This window comes from Pholis gunnellus (genome assembly GCF_910591455.1).
Source record: "Pholis gunnellus genome assembly, chromosome: 6".
In the NCBI taxonomy this organism is placed as follows: domain Eukaryota; kingdom Metazoa; phylum Chordata; class Actinopteri; order Perciformes; family Pholidae; genus Pholis; species Pholis gunnellus.
The window spans coordinates 714,922-731,723 of record NC_136532.1 but is presented as its reverse complement, the minus strand read 5'-3'; positions in this window follow the sequence as shown (position 1 = coordinate 731,723).

Sequence of the window (16,802 nt, the reverse complement as noted above, 5' to 3'; positions counted from 1 at the left end):
TTTGCTCCATCTGGTTCCAGTAATGGCTTTGGTATTGGAAAATATATCTCAGATGTGGACTTAGCTTTCTAATCATTACTTCAGCTGCCTTCAAACGAGGCCCAGAAAAACCGGGGACCAAGATCCAGCTTTGACCTATTAGGAGATGATCTGCACAAAACGTCCTGTTGGATTCGTCGTCTCAGCAAAACCTTCCAATTGACAAAGCTCATGAAGTACTATTTTGATTGTTTCCATGTCAGACGCTAGGAAAGTATCCAATTACTCGTCCAACATCAATAGCACACACTTGATTTCAGTCTGTGTGGTAACATGCTACTAAGTTCACAAACTGTAAAGTCGGATTGGATAGAGAAAGAAAGACAAAAGCTGATGCTGATGAATATTTAATCTTCACTTCACTTTCCTTCAGGCGGGATTCTTAGCTAATAATGGAAATTACTGAGTCTTTTTTTTTTCACAATATTTGTGAACCTCTTTGAAATATTACATCTTCAGTAGGAACCAATGGATCTGAATGGCAGGCTGGGTACAGAAAGTACTGATAAAAGGACTGATGAACTTTGGTATTTTCATGTCATTTTTTTGACGGTAAGTATTATAACTTAAAAGTGTGCAGGTAATATTTTGTTCACACTATTCACAAGTGTGAAACCTTTCAGAAGTACTTCCTACTAAAAATGTTACCACCCTAACATTTCAGAAAAGTGCTTCTCAAAGACCTCTGAGATCACCGTGAATGCAGTCTGTGACTAATAACTCCATTCCAGAGAAGGCTCTGCTTACCTCTCTTTCTCCCCTCTGCATTTCAAAGGCACATCTGGAGAACTTTTGGACACCACTGTCTATTTAAGATGCAACTTCACATCCTCACATTAGCAGGCGGAAACAATAAAGTGTTATGAAGAATTATAGTGCAATATTGGCAGTAAATAAGCCATCGTAACATGACTTTATTTTGTATTTCTCCTCACCAGGACCAAATGTTTGGTTTTATGGACCTCTGAACCATGGCTGAGTCTCGAGGTTTTAAAAATGGAGGCACTTCTCTGTTATTGTGTATATGCTTTCAAAGCTGCTGCCCTATAAAAGTGTGCTTTGTATTCAACGGTATAGTATTCTCTGTTTTATGGGGCACCACCAGTAGCCAGCAACTTAAAAGGGTCATTTAGGAGGATTTTGTGTCGACAGCTCAGTCAGCTATAATATGCGTCATCATAAAGAGGGAGCAAATATACAAATCACATTTTAAATGCAACATGAACATAATTTCTTGTAGTTCCATACTCTTTAACACAGTTTGGACTGGATATTAAAATGTCTAAGATACAACACCAGCATGACGAGAGCTTCTCCAGTGTGTGACATTTACAAAGTCTTCTAAATACAGGAATGTTTTTGGCTCTTTAACTTGACCCTGAGCTACAGCGCAAACCATTAATGTCTCCAGCTTGTCTGCAGGACACGGTAAGAGGAATGAGTCAGCATGCTGCGTAAGGGACCGGGCTCCTCTGGAATTCTGGGATCGCAGTCAAACGGGTAGATTAGTCATATCAATCTTCTGGCTGTTAACCGCCCAGAACCTCAGGCTGTTTGCCTCTCGCTAGTGCAGCTCGCAGCGTGCGATTAAGACTATATCAACCATTCAGGGGTAGGGGGGGATTACCTGAAAGGAAAATGAAACAGAGAAACAATTGTTTTCTTTTTCAGTCCACAAGTGAGCAGGGGGAGGGGTGGGGATGGACTACACATGTGGACGGCGGACATATGTTTTTGAATAATAGCCATTAGTTTTAAGAGGGTGATGTCATCGTTGCTGTTCCAGTAACTATATTCCTGCAGTCCTGGATCGGATCCCTGAAATGACTCCTGCATTGCTTGATCCTTATTCTTCACTGAGGAAGGTGAGGAAATATTTGCAACAAACATAGATTGGTGTATTTCCTGAGCCTGATAATGTATAATTATAATCTGGCTTTTGTTGCATTAGGGATCAGTCTATGGAGGAGGGGGAAATCAAGTCTTCTAGCAGCAGTAGATGTTTTGATTCACTCCGATTTTAATTCATAGATTTCAGCAAGCAGTTAAACCCTCTTCAGTCACTGAGCCTTATCCTCTGTGCCTATGAACTTTGGTGAGGATGTGAGCAAATACAAGTTACCGGATAAAGTTGTGTGATGCCAGTGTCAATATGGCTGTTCTGTTTATGGGAGCACTTCACTGGCTATCACCAGTGACCGGCCACATGTTGTAAAAACATTTGATGAGAAAATGAGAATTCATCAGCGGCCATTAAAACCACGAATACCTGTCAGAAATAATCACAGAGGGTAGTTCAGAATTGCTGTAAAGGAAGCGGCTGGGTCAACTCGGTGACCTGATCTTCAAATGTTTTGTGTGAATGAGGAGACTGTTGGTCATCTTGTAATCTTTCTCCATAAAACCCATAAATTCCCAGAACCGCAGTTTGCTACGTCTTGCAATAAAGATTTAAAACACAGCAAACTATTCCGCAAATAAAACTGCAGGTGAGCTGGGCGAGTTTCGTTGTTTGCAGCAAGGCACATAATCTTCAGCCGCGTCAGCCTTACAGCGCTGTAGTCGATACACAAGGACTGAGGAGAGAGCTCCATGGCTCACAATGAGCTAAATCTATCCTGACAGCCTGTTTAAAGTTCAGTTGTTGCTCAATAATGCCTCTCCTGCTTCCAAAGCCAAGTGAATTTCATAAATTGTTCCCTTAATAAACCACGAGCATCTGTTACTTAGCAAAGTTATGACCAGCATGTAGGGGAGCGAAAACCCACTTAAACTCCCTTTTACCAGAATTTTAACTGCACACTGGAGTTTATTTATTCCACTGACATGAATCTTCCTTACCATTGCCTTCATACCGTCACGTGATTTCTCACATCAAAAATGTACAATTATGACTCAAATCCACCCAATATTCTATAAAAGTATGAGTATACACTTTGTACTGATGTTGGCAATGCACCATTTTGAAAAAAGTGGGGGAGGGTTATGTAATCTTACTTTTGCCGGAGGGACAAAGCCTCCATGATAAAATCCATTGTTTGTCCATGCCCTCTGTAACGACACACATCATCCGACACCCCTCATCAACAGCACAACATGGTTTCTCTGTACTTTCCAGACCGTTACAAATCACTGTTGGAAAAATAGATTGTTTGAGTTTTATTGTAAAGAAAAGAGTGTACAGCCTCTCTTCTGTAGAGCTGCTGAATACCCAATCAGCATGCTGACATGCACACACACTGAGCTGAGGGGAATGTCATTTGTTTTGCAGGTGTTTGGTCATAAATCAAAGTAATGGACAAAATCAAATTTTCATCCTCGGATGACCAAAAACGTGTGCACCAAATTTCACAGCAGACCATTCTGTGGTCGATATTTCAATAAGTCAGCAGGATGCATCATCTGGGGCGACTTTCAATCAGAGGGTTGGCGGTTCAAACCCTGGCTCTGGTGCCACTGGTTGCATGTCGATGTGTCCTTAAGCAAGACACTTAACCTCAAAAATTGCTCCCGTAGCTGTGCCTACGGTATGATAGCATCTGAGTTGTAAGTTGCTTTGGATAACAGCATCAGTTAAATGACTGTAATGTAATGTTTGCATGATTACCTGTGCCAATCCATGTTGGAGATGCATTTTATATCTAATACATTATACATATTTGACAGTAAAAAAAGTTGACCTGCTGGTGGCGCAAGAGGAAGTCACAGGAGAGTCACAGGATCAGAGCATCAGCAAAGTCGTTCCAGGGACCTTGGAGGGGTCCAAAGAAAAATGTATCAACACTGTTCAAAAAGTGACACATAAGGTTCAGCCTCCCTCCCTGCCCCAATCATTTGTGTATGGCCCCGAAGAAGATATTATGCAGAAACAGATATCACTCAAATTGCAGCTTTGGAATACAACAGCTTACAGACATCTTAAAAAGAAAAGGGGGAAAAAAGATTTTCTTTCTGCTTAATGTCTCTTCCAATCAAGGTATTTTGAAAAATTCATCAACACAGGGTTAGTATTCTATTTGTATTCCATACTACTTATTGCAGTAACACAATAATGGTTCGACTTGCTAAGGTAACCTTTGCTGTTATGATAGGTCTTTTTGGTTGGAAACTTCCTCTACTGCACAGAAAACCCCACTGACCTGTCGCTGGGCCCGTCTTTACAAACTCATGCTGTGCCACCAAACTCTGTTCAAATCCACAGGACTTTGTTTATATGATTTATACAATCTATAGAAATTCCAGTGGTCCCAGAGTTTCCAAAGATGCCACATAAACCAGGCTGAATTGTGGGATAATGTGTTTAAAATGTGCATAACCCATCTACAATGTTTTCATCTGATATGGTGGTGCAGCCATAACAACATGGAGCTTTAATGAAGAGTTGGAATAAGATCCTTTTATACCTTAGGGCTATTTTCTGATCCATTCTCCATTCCAGGAGTCACCACACCAAAATAACTTGATAAATATAGATATGTTTTTCTTTTTTATCTGCTGAAAGCTTTAGCTTTTCCCCCAGACAGAAAATGTGTTTTAAATCTGTTTGTGTGCAATGAACAGAAAAAGAACTGTGTACTAAACACGAGCAGTGATTACCACCAACTGCCAAACAACAAGACTAAGACTCAACAGCCATGCTAGCGGCACTGTCAGCTAAATACTAACGTCAGCATACTAACATGCTCACAATGACGACGCTAACGTGCTGATGTTTAGCGGGAATAATGCTTTCCATGTTCTCCATCTTAATTTAACATGTGAGCATGCAAGCACTTGCTCAACAGCAACAGACACAAAGTACATCTGAGGCTGATACCAGATGATGACACTAGATGAAAGGTCGCAATCGCCAAAGGGGTTACATTACATTACAGTCATTTAGCAGACGCTTTTATCCAAAGTGACTTACAATTCATATTTTATCATTCATACACTGCAGGCACAGCTACGGGAGCAATGTTGGGGTTAAGTGTCTTGCTCAAGGACACATCGACATGCGACTTGCGGGGCCGGAGCCAGGGATCGAACCGCCGATCTTCTGATTGAAGGACGGCCCCTGCTCTCCACTTAGCTACAGTCGGTTAAAGTTTATCCTAGGAGGGGGGCTTGAATGTGTGAAGGCAAGTTCATGGCGAACCATTCAACTATTGTTGAGACGTTTCGCTCAAAACCACAAATGTCAACCTTATGGTGGCGCCAGAGGAAAAGTCAGGGCATCACCGGAGTCAGCAGGATTCATTGTCTGGAAACCGTGAACGTCTGTTCCACATTTTATGTCATTCTGTCCAGTAGATATTGAGGTATTTCACAGTGAAAACTCTGACCTGCTGGTGGCGCTAGAGGAAATATCAGAGGATCACCAATGTTATGTATGTGTTGTCAATGCAACCCATCTGTTACTTTTCCAGATATTTCCATCTGAAACAAAGTGGTTGACCGATGGCTAAAAAACATTGTCTCTATGGAAAACTAAGAAAAAAAGACATGACAGCGTTCAAAAGTTGATTGTCTCCTGCATCACTGGGAAAATTCAACAAATCGAACATCCCTTGATTTTACGTCTTTGATTATTTCCAACAGCCTACTGGAAAATGAACAGTGGATCCATCGAGCCGGCAGTTATTGAAGGGTAGTTACTCATTTATAACAGCTTTCACTGAATACTATCTTTCTCCCAGGTTTGTTCCATCATGCCCCTTGTAACTCCAGCACATTAGAGATTATTCTCAGGGTCGACTTTCTAACTTACTCCAAGGGGCTTTGAACTGTGGCCGCCTACTTATTATGTTATCATGGTGTATTTATGCAAAAACGACAGCTTTATGGGGGTTTTCCGCCTGAAATGAACTCACATTGCATATTTACTTTTCCTGGCACAGTTCCCTTTGGAAAATGTTAAAGGTGGTCTTTGAAAAGTATGCACACATTTAGGAGCTGTAATTATGAATGTACTCTTTCCAGGTAACAAGTGAAACAATTTACATAAGAGTCACTCAGAAACGGCGAGAAAACTAAATGGACAATGTTAGCCATGTGTCATTTGCACCATCTAGTATATCTAAATTCAGATACTCTTTGTCTTCTGTGTTAAACTGTGCAACAGTATGTTCAAGGACCCAAGGTTTCATTAGTTACTCAATTATAGAGAAAAAAAAGGATTCTTGGACTCAGAGACATGATATATATCATAATTGTTAGATTACAGACGCTCAGATAATTTTGTAAATTATGGTTGATAATGGCAGGTGATGGTAGAAAGACAGTCTAGTGTCTGTTTGCTTAATGACCTACAATTTCAAATTTATGATGGCTATAATTGTGATTGTTAAAGCAAATTAAAACTAACTTGAGTATTTTGATTCTGTAGGTGGGTTGGATGATGAGTCATGGTGTGGATAGGTCCTCTCAGGCACTCTAAATGTAACTCTCCCAAAGCTATGGAAGCCCATTTCTGCCAGGAAAAGAAAAAAAAGATGAAATATTAGGAATAACAAAAACAGAAACACTCAAAAGGGATATTTGTGACTTTTTTCTGTTACAAAAAATTTGACTTTCTAATTCCAATTTATAAGACATGACACATGTGAAACAATTCAAAATGATGTTATAGTGGGTCAAAATTAAAAGATAGTAAAAGTAGTAAGATAGTAAGATAGTAAGATTTTTACTCTCTATTTGACTCACTATTTTTGACTTTGTATACCCAACATGTATAGGAGCTGTAGTTATGAATGTAATCATGAGTACATTCAAAACTATGAGTACATTGATACTGGTGTCTTGCAATTTTGACACCAAGTACTGAGTAAAGATCTTTGGTATATTTGGACCTAGAATCTCATAATTTTGACTTTGAAAGTCCAAATTTAAACTAGGTTTCTCATAATTTACCATTTACCATGAGACTTTCTGTTTTCATCATTCCTAAGTTTCATCAGTCATCTTTTGGCTTTGGAAGGAAATTCCATAACCTGCTTCGCAGGTATAATGTGAATTTTACACTCACCAACAAACAACTTTATCCTACAAAACTAGCTGGAACAAGGAGGCCAAAGAGTACCGCCATGAACAGAACGTTACCTAATGTGTGAAATTCAATGAAAATACTCACTTAACAGGCATGATGTCATTGGTTGTTTTAGCTGGCTCTATGAGCAGTTACAGAGTCAAAGTCCTGACGTCACAGCGAGCAGCACTCTAGCTGTTGTTCTAGTAGTTTACCATATTCTAACATAAATATTTACTACAGCTTTTGCTATTGGAAGTTAGCAGCCAATGGCAATTTTATATAAAAATTACTACACATTTTTTACTTTTCCAGGTGCCATTTGAAGCCACATCAATATTAAACACTCGTAGACTATATGAAGAGCAAGGAAGGCTGCATAGGGATGATGGATGGGTGAGAGGCTGATGTTCATGTCCCGTGTGAGAGCAAAAGTCCACCTGGACTTATTAACACTGAAGCTACTTAACTTACGTTAGTGACTCAATTTAGGTAACAGACATACTTATTTTTACCCAAACCAAGATCTTTTCCTAAACCTAACCAAGTTTTTTTTTTTTTGCCTAAACCTAACTAAGTAGTTTTGTTTGAATTCTCAATGTTAACGTGTTTAAAACTGTGACTGTGCGTTGGTATGTGATTTGTTAGCAGATTTTCCAGCGGGGTAGTGTGTTGACTTAGGTTATTGTAACTTGGCCTCTTCCAAATACAGCACTCTCTTCTTATCTAACTTTTAAGCTTTAAGCTCTGCTATGTAAAAACACACTGTCTATCCTGTCCTCTGTCCTGCTGTTAGTCAAGTCACGACTAGCCGCCGCCATTCGGCTATTGCACAAAATAGAAAAATTACAGTGTTTTTACAGAAATTACCATTCCTATCTGGACAAATTAAATAAACTGCTTTGGCTAGGCTGCATTCAGGCTGCATTGGGTGTTTTTGGTAATTTGAATTATTGCAAATGTCAATATGAACATATCATTTATATGGAAGCATTTTGACCATTTGTTTACTTAAAAAGTGTCACATTTATTTACTGTGAAATTTAAACAGTCATCAAGGTCATCAAGGTAACAGTCTTTGAATGATCGCGTACCTAAAATGACATTATTTCAGAATTATTCTTGTGCAAACACAACATGTATTTCACACAGGATGGGTGCCATCTTTTTGAATTGCAGCACACAAAATCATATATTCTTCTTTCAATTTGTTAGTGTTTGTTCACCACCACAGTTAACACTGTGAGTCACTGCCAAGACAAAACTCATGAAAAAGAACCCGAGGCTGGGATCACCCTGTGATGAGCCCATCAAGTCTGGGCAAGACTTTCGACAGTGGCTTGTTCACAACATGTCTGATGATGTGGGCCTTTGTGTTTGCTCTGATTAAATAAACTTGCAATCGCAAACTGCTGAGAAAAGATTCATAAATTTGATGTCAGAATGATAATCCAGTGGGAGGATTTTCCCAGCTCTATCTGTTTATATAGTACACTAAAGGGGGGTAAAAAGACTCCCGGGGGCCTCTGTTTCATGTGCTCACACACCAAACACACTGACACACACATACACACACTGAAATGAAGTCCATGCCTCATCGACACGTGTTCGGCTACAGTAATCTGGGAGTCTACAGTGTGGTGTAACAGTCACAGTCCACTCCAGGTTTTTTTCCAACTGTTTCTGACACATCTTCCTATTTTGATGTCCATAAAATGGCATCATTACAGAAATCAAGAGCATAGGCAGAGCTCCAATTATCAGTGTTTGAAAGCTCTACGTGCATATTTTACCGCAAACAAAACCACTTAAGGCCTTGACCCCAAAGCTTGAGAAACTGCAGCGACTTCAGGGGTTTGATTTCTGTTGTGTCAACTACAAGGCCAACCTGGAAGTTTTCATATGTAAACCCTCTGAGGGTGGATCTTGTTTTCATTTCAGTTGTACTATATTTCAACAACTGTTTTCAGATGAGTTTTTCCTTAACCGACAAGAGTATCCAAGGACAGAGGATGTCGTATGTTGTAAAGATTGCAAGGCCCTCTGAGGCATATTTGTGATTTGTGATATTGGGCTACAAATATAATTGAATTGAATTGATGCTCAGGAAATGCGTCAAAAGCTTGATGTGACATTTATTCTTTTTCACCATTTTCATTGAACCGTTAGCTGCAGCCATTCGTCAGAACATCTACATAAAAGGAATTCAAACACTCAACACCTATCAGAAGATCAGCCTCTATGCAGATGATATATTGCTCTTTCTACGAAACCCCTACTCATCACTACAGGAAACTATTAAATCATTGAATCATTCTCTAATATCTCTCCATATCCATAATATCTACTCCATTAACTGGAACAAATCATCCATCCTTCCATTAGATAGTAACAGTTGGGATGGGGCAGCCCAAACACCACCTATCCCTTTTTGCACAGGTGTCATCACGTATTTGGGAATAAATATTTCCCCCAGGCTGTCAGAGCTGTTCACACTCAACTTCACTCCACTACTTAAAACAATAAATGACGACCTCCTCCATTGGATGGAACTACCACTATCACTTAAAATGACAATACTTCCTAAAATAAATGACCTATTCCTTCACAATGATACCATCTCAACCCACCCGTTCCTGGTTTAAATCGCTTGACTCAATCATTACTCAATTCTACTGGAAAAATAAGACACCAAGAATTAAACTGGCCACTTTACAAAAAACAAAAACACAAGGAGGACTTGAAGCCCCGCATTTTTTCCACTACTCTCTAACAAATCAACTTCAATACATTCTTAAATGGAGCCACCCCAATCAATCAGACAACACATGGTTAGATATAGAACAGACAGTTTCTAAGGACATTCAAATTTCTGACCTACCATTTATCAGCCAATCTATCAAACGCCATCCTTGTTTTAAAATACTAACAATAGCAGAAACTCTGACAGCCTGGTGGAAATTCCACAAAATCACAAACATCACTTTTGCACCTTTAAATTTTACTCCCATATGGAACAATCCTGATTTTCTAAGCCACAATACACCTGTAAATCTCCACACATGGTCCGCTAAAGGCATCACTCATCTGAAACACATCTTCAATAATTACACCCTGGTTTCATTCCCCCATTTGGTTCAGAAGTACGGCATCAGGAGCAATCCATTTTTGGAATATCTGCAACTTAAATCATCTGTTCAATCCAAACTTAACGCTTAAGCCACTAACCTAGAACTACCCCCCTCAACCTTAGAATTAATTAATATCCCCTCCTCAAAAAAGTAAATCTCAAAAATATGTAGAGTAATATCACAGTCTGACAAAACATCATCCATACCATCAAGAAAATGGGAATCAGACCTGTCCATCACTCCTGATGCTGACTTCTGGAACCAAATCTGCAATAATATTTACTTCATGACTAAAAATACCAATTTACAACTAATACAGTATAAAATACTTCACAGAATTCATTACACTGGGCAAAAATTTGTAAAAATGGGATTCACGTCAGACATGCCCACATGCACTCAAAATAGCCCGGATAGCTGGCACTGCACACCAGTTAATCACTTTTGGAAAGAAATAACTGAGTCATTGTCTTTCTTTCTGGGCTGCCTCGTCCCACTGTCCCCTTCACTGTGCTTACCAGGAGACATCTCAACAATAAATCTGAGCAAAACAAACCGCCGATTACTCCTCGTGGCCCTAACTATCGCCAAGAAAACTATCCTCATGAACTGGAAATCAAGGAATAACACACACATCACACACTGGAGAAACTTAATGATAGAATATATTTCAATGGATAATCTAACCTCCTGCATCATATACAATACAACAGAACACCACTCCATCTGGTCATCCTTCACTACGTTTTTACAAACGTGACACCACCATCCTATTAATATTACATTTGTATAGGTATATATATATATTTTTAATGTATTTGTTATTATTATTGCTTTTTGTTTCTGTTTTGTTGTTTTTCTTACCTGACAACCAATTGAAACCCATGTACATGCATACATGAGCACCCACATGCACACATACATGCATGCACGGATACGCACATACATACACAATTATATTTTAAATATATTATTATTTATAATGGGCCTGTTTCTTTTTGTTTTCTATATATACCATTAATCTTTATCATAGCCTATTATAGGTAATAGTAGTTACTATACAGGTGGAGCTGTTACCTTCATATTTATTCTGGTCTTCTAGAAGATCCTTTTTTTAATTATTATTTTCTGATTATTTCTGACGATGTTACATTATTGTTGTAATGTTGCTGTTATTACATATTATCATTATTATTATAAGTGCTGTTATTATTATAAAAGAAGAAAAAAAAGAGAAAAATGATAATAATAAGAAAAATACATGAATTCCTATCTCTCTTTGACAACCTCTCACTTTCTTTTTACGTTAGTATTTTATAATTGATGTAATCTGCCCTTATTTATGTACTTTTTTATGGTTATTTCTTTCATCTCAAAAGGCTCAGGCACACGCATACACACACACACACACACACACACACACACACACACACACACCGCTCTCCCATACACACATGTTTAAATAAAGAAACAGGGATGTGCAGGGGAGTGACCAGAAGGAATTGTCCTGGGGATGACAGAGTCAGTGGGGGACCCGGGCTCTGTTAATGAGCCCGACTGCAGACGGGAAGAAGCTGTTCATGTGGCGTGAGGTCTTGGTCCTGATGGACCTCAGCCTCCTGCCAGATGGAAGGGGCATGAACAGTTTGTGTCCAGGGTGAGAGGGGTCGGCTACAATTTTCCTTGCTCTCTTCAGGGTCCTTGAAGCGAACAAGTCCTGGAGGGACGGCAGATTGCAGCCAATCACCCTCTCGGCAGAGCGAATGATGCGCTGCAGCCTGCCCTTGTCCTTGGCAGTGGCTGCAGCATACCAGACCGTGATGAAGGAGCAGAGGATGGACTCAATGATGGCTGTGTAGAAGTGCACCATCATTGTCTTTGGCAGGTTGAATTTCTTCAGCTGCCTCAGGAAGTACATCCTCTGCTGAGCCTTCTTGGTGATGGAGCTGATGTTAAGCTCCCACTTGAGGTCCTGGGATATGATGGAACCCAGGAAGCGGAAGGACTCGACAGCCTCGACGGGGGAGTCACACACAGTGATAGGGGCTGGTGGGGCTACGTTCTTCCTGAAATCCACAACCATCGAGTTGACTGTGTTCAGAGAGAAGTCAGTTTGACAAGCCCACTGATGTTGGGTGTTTTCTCATTGCTTCTCACTTAAGTCTAATGGTAAATAACCATGCAAATGTTGTTGTTTTAGTTGCCGTTTTCTTTTGCGAAAACCAGGTCTGAGATTTTTTCATATATCCAAATTCTGTGAATGAGGTTCTCATAGTGTTAAAAAATACATCAACAGTAACATCTCCCTCAAGAATCACTGTCCTTGTTGCCCCGAATAATCCACATACTGAACGCTTGTCATTGCTTTTCACAGAAGAAATAGACCCAAAGAAAACAGTTGAGAGTTTTAAGGATGTATTTTTAAAGCAAATAAAACCAATACTAACTGTAAAACTAGATGAAAAGTCAGGGACAGTTAATTTCAGTTAATCATCAAAATGCTTTTTAGGAAGAAAAAAGGCACAGTCAATTTGGGATACTGTCATTGATAAGCTGTCCTACTACACTTGAGCCAGCTCCTAATAATCTCATTATGACGCGCAAGCTACGGTTATTATTTGTTTCTCGGAGTGTAACTACATGTATTCGTATTAAACCGTTCGGTACAAGATTTACGAACCGAACAATACGTTTGAATAATACTAGTGCATTTGGAAAATGCAGAAGCTTAAATTGTGGGAAATATAATGTTTTCGGTGGACTGCGCTCACGTAACAGACAACGGGCTGTGACCTTTTGAACCCGGAACAATAACAAAAAACAGCTGAGGCCCCACACTTCAGGGAGGCTAAGCTAAACTAGCTTAGCGGGGAAACAACTGCGGCACACAATCTACGAACTCTCCCCACAGCGTTTACACACAGAATACGCCCAACATGTCAAACTAAAGATCTGATTGGTTGAAGACTATGACAATCAACAATATTGTCCCCATTCACTGTAAGGGCTCTCTAGACGACCTCGGGCCTCTCTCCTTACATAGAGAAATAGGGGCTGAATCTGATTGGATAAAAGCTCTCCTTAAAACAAGTTGTGCTGGAAGCAGCACTGCAGGCTGGAAGCAGAGCAACCGAGGAAGACAGGAGCTGTGCAATGAGAAAATAATGATAATACATGTAGTGTATTTGTGAAAGATTATTAAAATATAAAATAGCTATAACTGTGATTCTGTTTAGGCCAGCAGAGAAGGCTTAGCTGGCCCTGACGGCCCACCACTGCCTGGAACATGGCCAAAGTATCAGCTTTCTCCAGGAGAAATCTAGCTGGGTAAATCAGGTTTCTCTAATCCCAGAATTTGCCTCAGAAAGATAACAGTAACCCAGTTCCTTAAATCCATGTACATTTCTTAAGAACCCAGAAACTCAGTTTCAGCATTCAGGGAATATATGGCAATGAAAACAGCCCAGAAGTGTAATTGAATTTCTGTCACAATAGAGTGATGACAGGGTGTTAATGTGCCATAGATCCACACATCCTTAAAGAATTCAGGCTGTGGTCCAAGCTTTAAAAGCACATTCCCCTGGCACTGAGAAACAAGCAGTTTGACATTGAAATAAAAGCAAAGTGGAGGAGGTTACATTGATTGATGCATTCACTCTAAACTCTGATGATTTGATTTTAATTCAAAACTTATGCTAGGATGTTTTCTTCTGTGAGTGAAGTTTACAATTTTGGTGGATTTCTTTTCGCATTTAATCATGACCAGAAGCTTACACTTCTACAAAATTGTAGCTGTCAAAACATAAACCACAAGCCTAAACCTAATCTTAATGCTAATTTCCAATCAAGATCATTTTCACTTAGTTCAGTTTAATTGTAGCCACTCTCTTTCAAATGGTCGATCCAGATCTCATCAACAGTGGACTTTTTACCTAACACCATCATCATCAAGCCATCTTGGATTACGGCTGTCACCATGTTGTTGTTTTTGCAGCCAATGAACAGAAGTTACCATATCTGGAATGCGGAGGAGTGACGTAGAGACGTGGTAGTGTCAGCAACCTGTCAATCACAGTAAGCCCGCCCTAAATCATCATACTCATACTGCTTTATGGTCTATTTGACTCTAAATGGGCCATCATTTACTAAATGAATATCATGCTGTATTGAAAAAGACTTGAAACCATAAACTCCTGTTTACAATGTTTACTGAGGTACTAAATCAAGTGAGAAGTAGAGTCATTTTCTCATAGACTTCTATACAATCAGACTTCTTTTTGCATCCAGAGGAGTCTCCCTCTGATAGTCAGTAGAGAGAATGCAAGTTTTAAGACACTTCATCGGTTTTACTTGGCAGAACCGGAGGTTGCCGCCTGGCGCGAGCAGATGTTAGCATGCTCACACAATAAACTAGTGTTACCAGTGTGAGCCGCATGAGGCATATCATCATATGATAATATGATATACACAATATATACCAAGAAAACATACAGTTGCTGTACTACTCAATACAGCTACACCTTTCATACACAAGCTAGCAGTGTGTGCGGCTCAGGCTTACTTTAACTTAACTCACCTGCCAGTTTTGATGGCCCACTGGAGCACCACTGGCTGGATGTACTGTTGGCTAGTTAATAAAGCAATAGGATCAGCCTTATGCTGCTTTCACACCAGGCACGAAACAAATTCGCTCCGGAGAGGAGGAGTGGCTTATATCCATGGAAGCCCTTGTCAACTAAGCCATTTATTTCCGCCATCAACCATGGAAGAATGTACCACTATTTCTGCTTAGGCAAGGCAAAGCAAGGCAAGTTTATTTGTATAGCACATTTCAACAACAAGGCAATTCAAAGTGCTTCACATAAAACCATTAAAAGCATCAAAACATAAGGCAAAAGAAAAGGAGATACTTAGTACTTGTTGTGCAACTCCCAGATATCCCGGGAAACTAAACTCCGTCTTGTCTGGGTTCTTAACATAACATTTACTACAGCTGTATGAACACAAAATAAACAGATTTTGTTGTGATTTAATTGCAAATAGGGGATAAAAGGGATGCCAAAATAACTACATAATGATGTAAATTTGTACAAAGTCTGAATTCATGTTTTGTTAGTTTTCTCTGCAAGATGACAAGCAAACAAAGATGTTTGCATTATTTGCGCCACCTGCCGTGATTTCGCTTTTAGTCACGTCCATTCACGTCTTTGCATTGACTTTATAAGTAAAGTTGCTCAGTTGCTCTGCTTCAGTGCAGCTTGTTTTAAGTAGAGCTTTTATCCAATCAGATTTCACCTCTGTGTCTCTAGGTAAGAAGAGAGGCCCCAGGCCTGTAGACTCACAAGTGCATCCATGTGCAGTTTAAGTGAATGGGGACGATATTGATGATTGTCATAGTCTTCAACCAATCAGATCTTTAGTTTGACATGTTGGGCGTATTCTTTGACATGCCAGAGCCTTCTAGCTGGCCTACAAGTACATCAGCATTACGTGCAGCTCAGTTTTCAGGTGCAGCTCTGCAGTGAGGTGCAGCGTGCGCTATGATTAGTCAGTGGGCGAGCACGTGACTATCGTGAAACAAAACTTAAAGTAGCCATCAGAGCTTAGAGAGTTCAAATTGAAAGATATGGAAGAAATTATGATTTTTTTTGCATTTTGCTTGGTGTAGATTTTTTTTACCTAGCTTTGTTTCTTTAACACTCAATGGATGAAGGAGGAGAGAAGGATTTGTGAGTTGGGATTTAACCGACTTTGTCAACAAAGAATGGAGGATGGAGTTTGTCTTTAAGTGATCAGCATTTGGTAAGTTAACGGCGTTTGTTTTTTTATATCTTATATCTGAATGGCCCGTGCCCTCGAGTGTGTAGCAGAATGCGTGTTCCGCTGTTGTTTTCCCGTTAAGCTAGTTAGCTTAGCCTCCCAGAACACTTGCTCAGCTGTTTTTTGTTTTTGTTTTTTTTGTTCCGGTTCAGAGGTCACAGCCCGTTGTCTCCTACATGAGCGCAGAAAACATTATATTTCCTACAATTTAAGCTTCTGCATTTTCCAAATGCACTAGTATTATTCAAACGTATTGTTCGGTTCGCAAGCCTCGTACCGAACGGTTTAATACGAATACGTGTATTGTTACAGCCCGAAACAAATAATAACCGTAGCTGTGGCGCCATCATGAGGTTATTAGGAGATGTTTCAGCTGCAGGACAGCAGTGAAGGCCCAGGTATAAAATGCACGGCCTGCCACTGGGTTCTTGTAACAGGTCAGGTGGTCGCAAAGATTAAAAAACCCTGACCCGTGCATCACTACAGCGCACTCTGCTCCGCCAGTTGCAAAATGTGGATAATTATAGTATTCAGGGCCTTTCTTATTAGGCAATCAACAATTTTGTTGAAAAAAATTGTCTTGAAGCGTTCAGTTTAAGGTTACATGTTAGACACAACTGAGAAGGAGCGATGCAGACAGCTGGCCACACAGATTAAAATGAGAGTGTGGCTGTAAAAATGCGAGTTAAAAAGCCCGCTTCTGAGACCCTCTGGTGTAGACACGTACAGGGTGGTAGGGAATGATTAATGCTGGAATATAAGTGCAAAAACAATGAAGGAATACAGTGATTCACATCTTAAAAAGA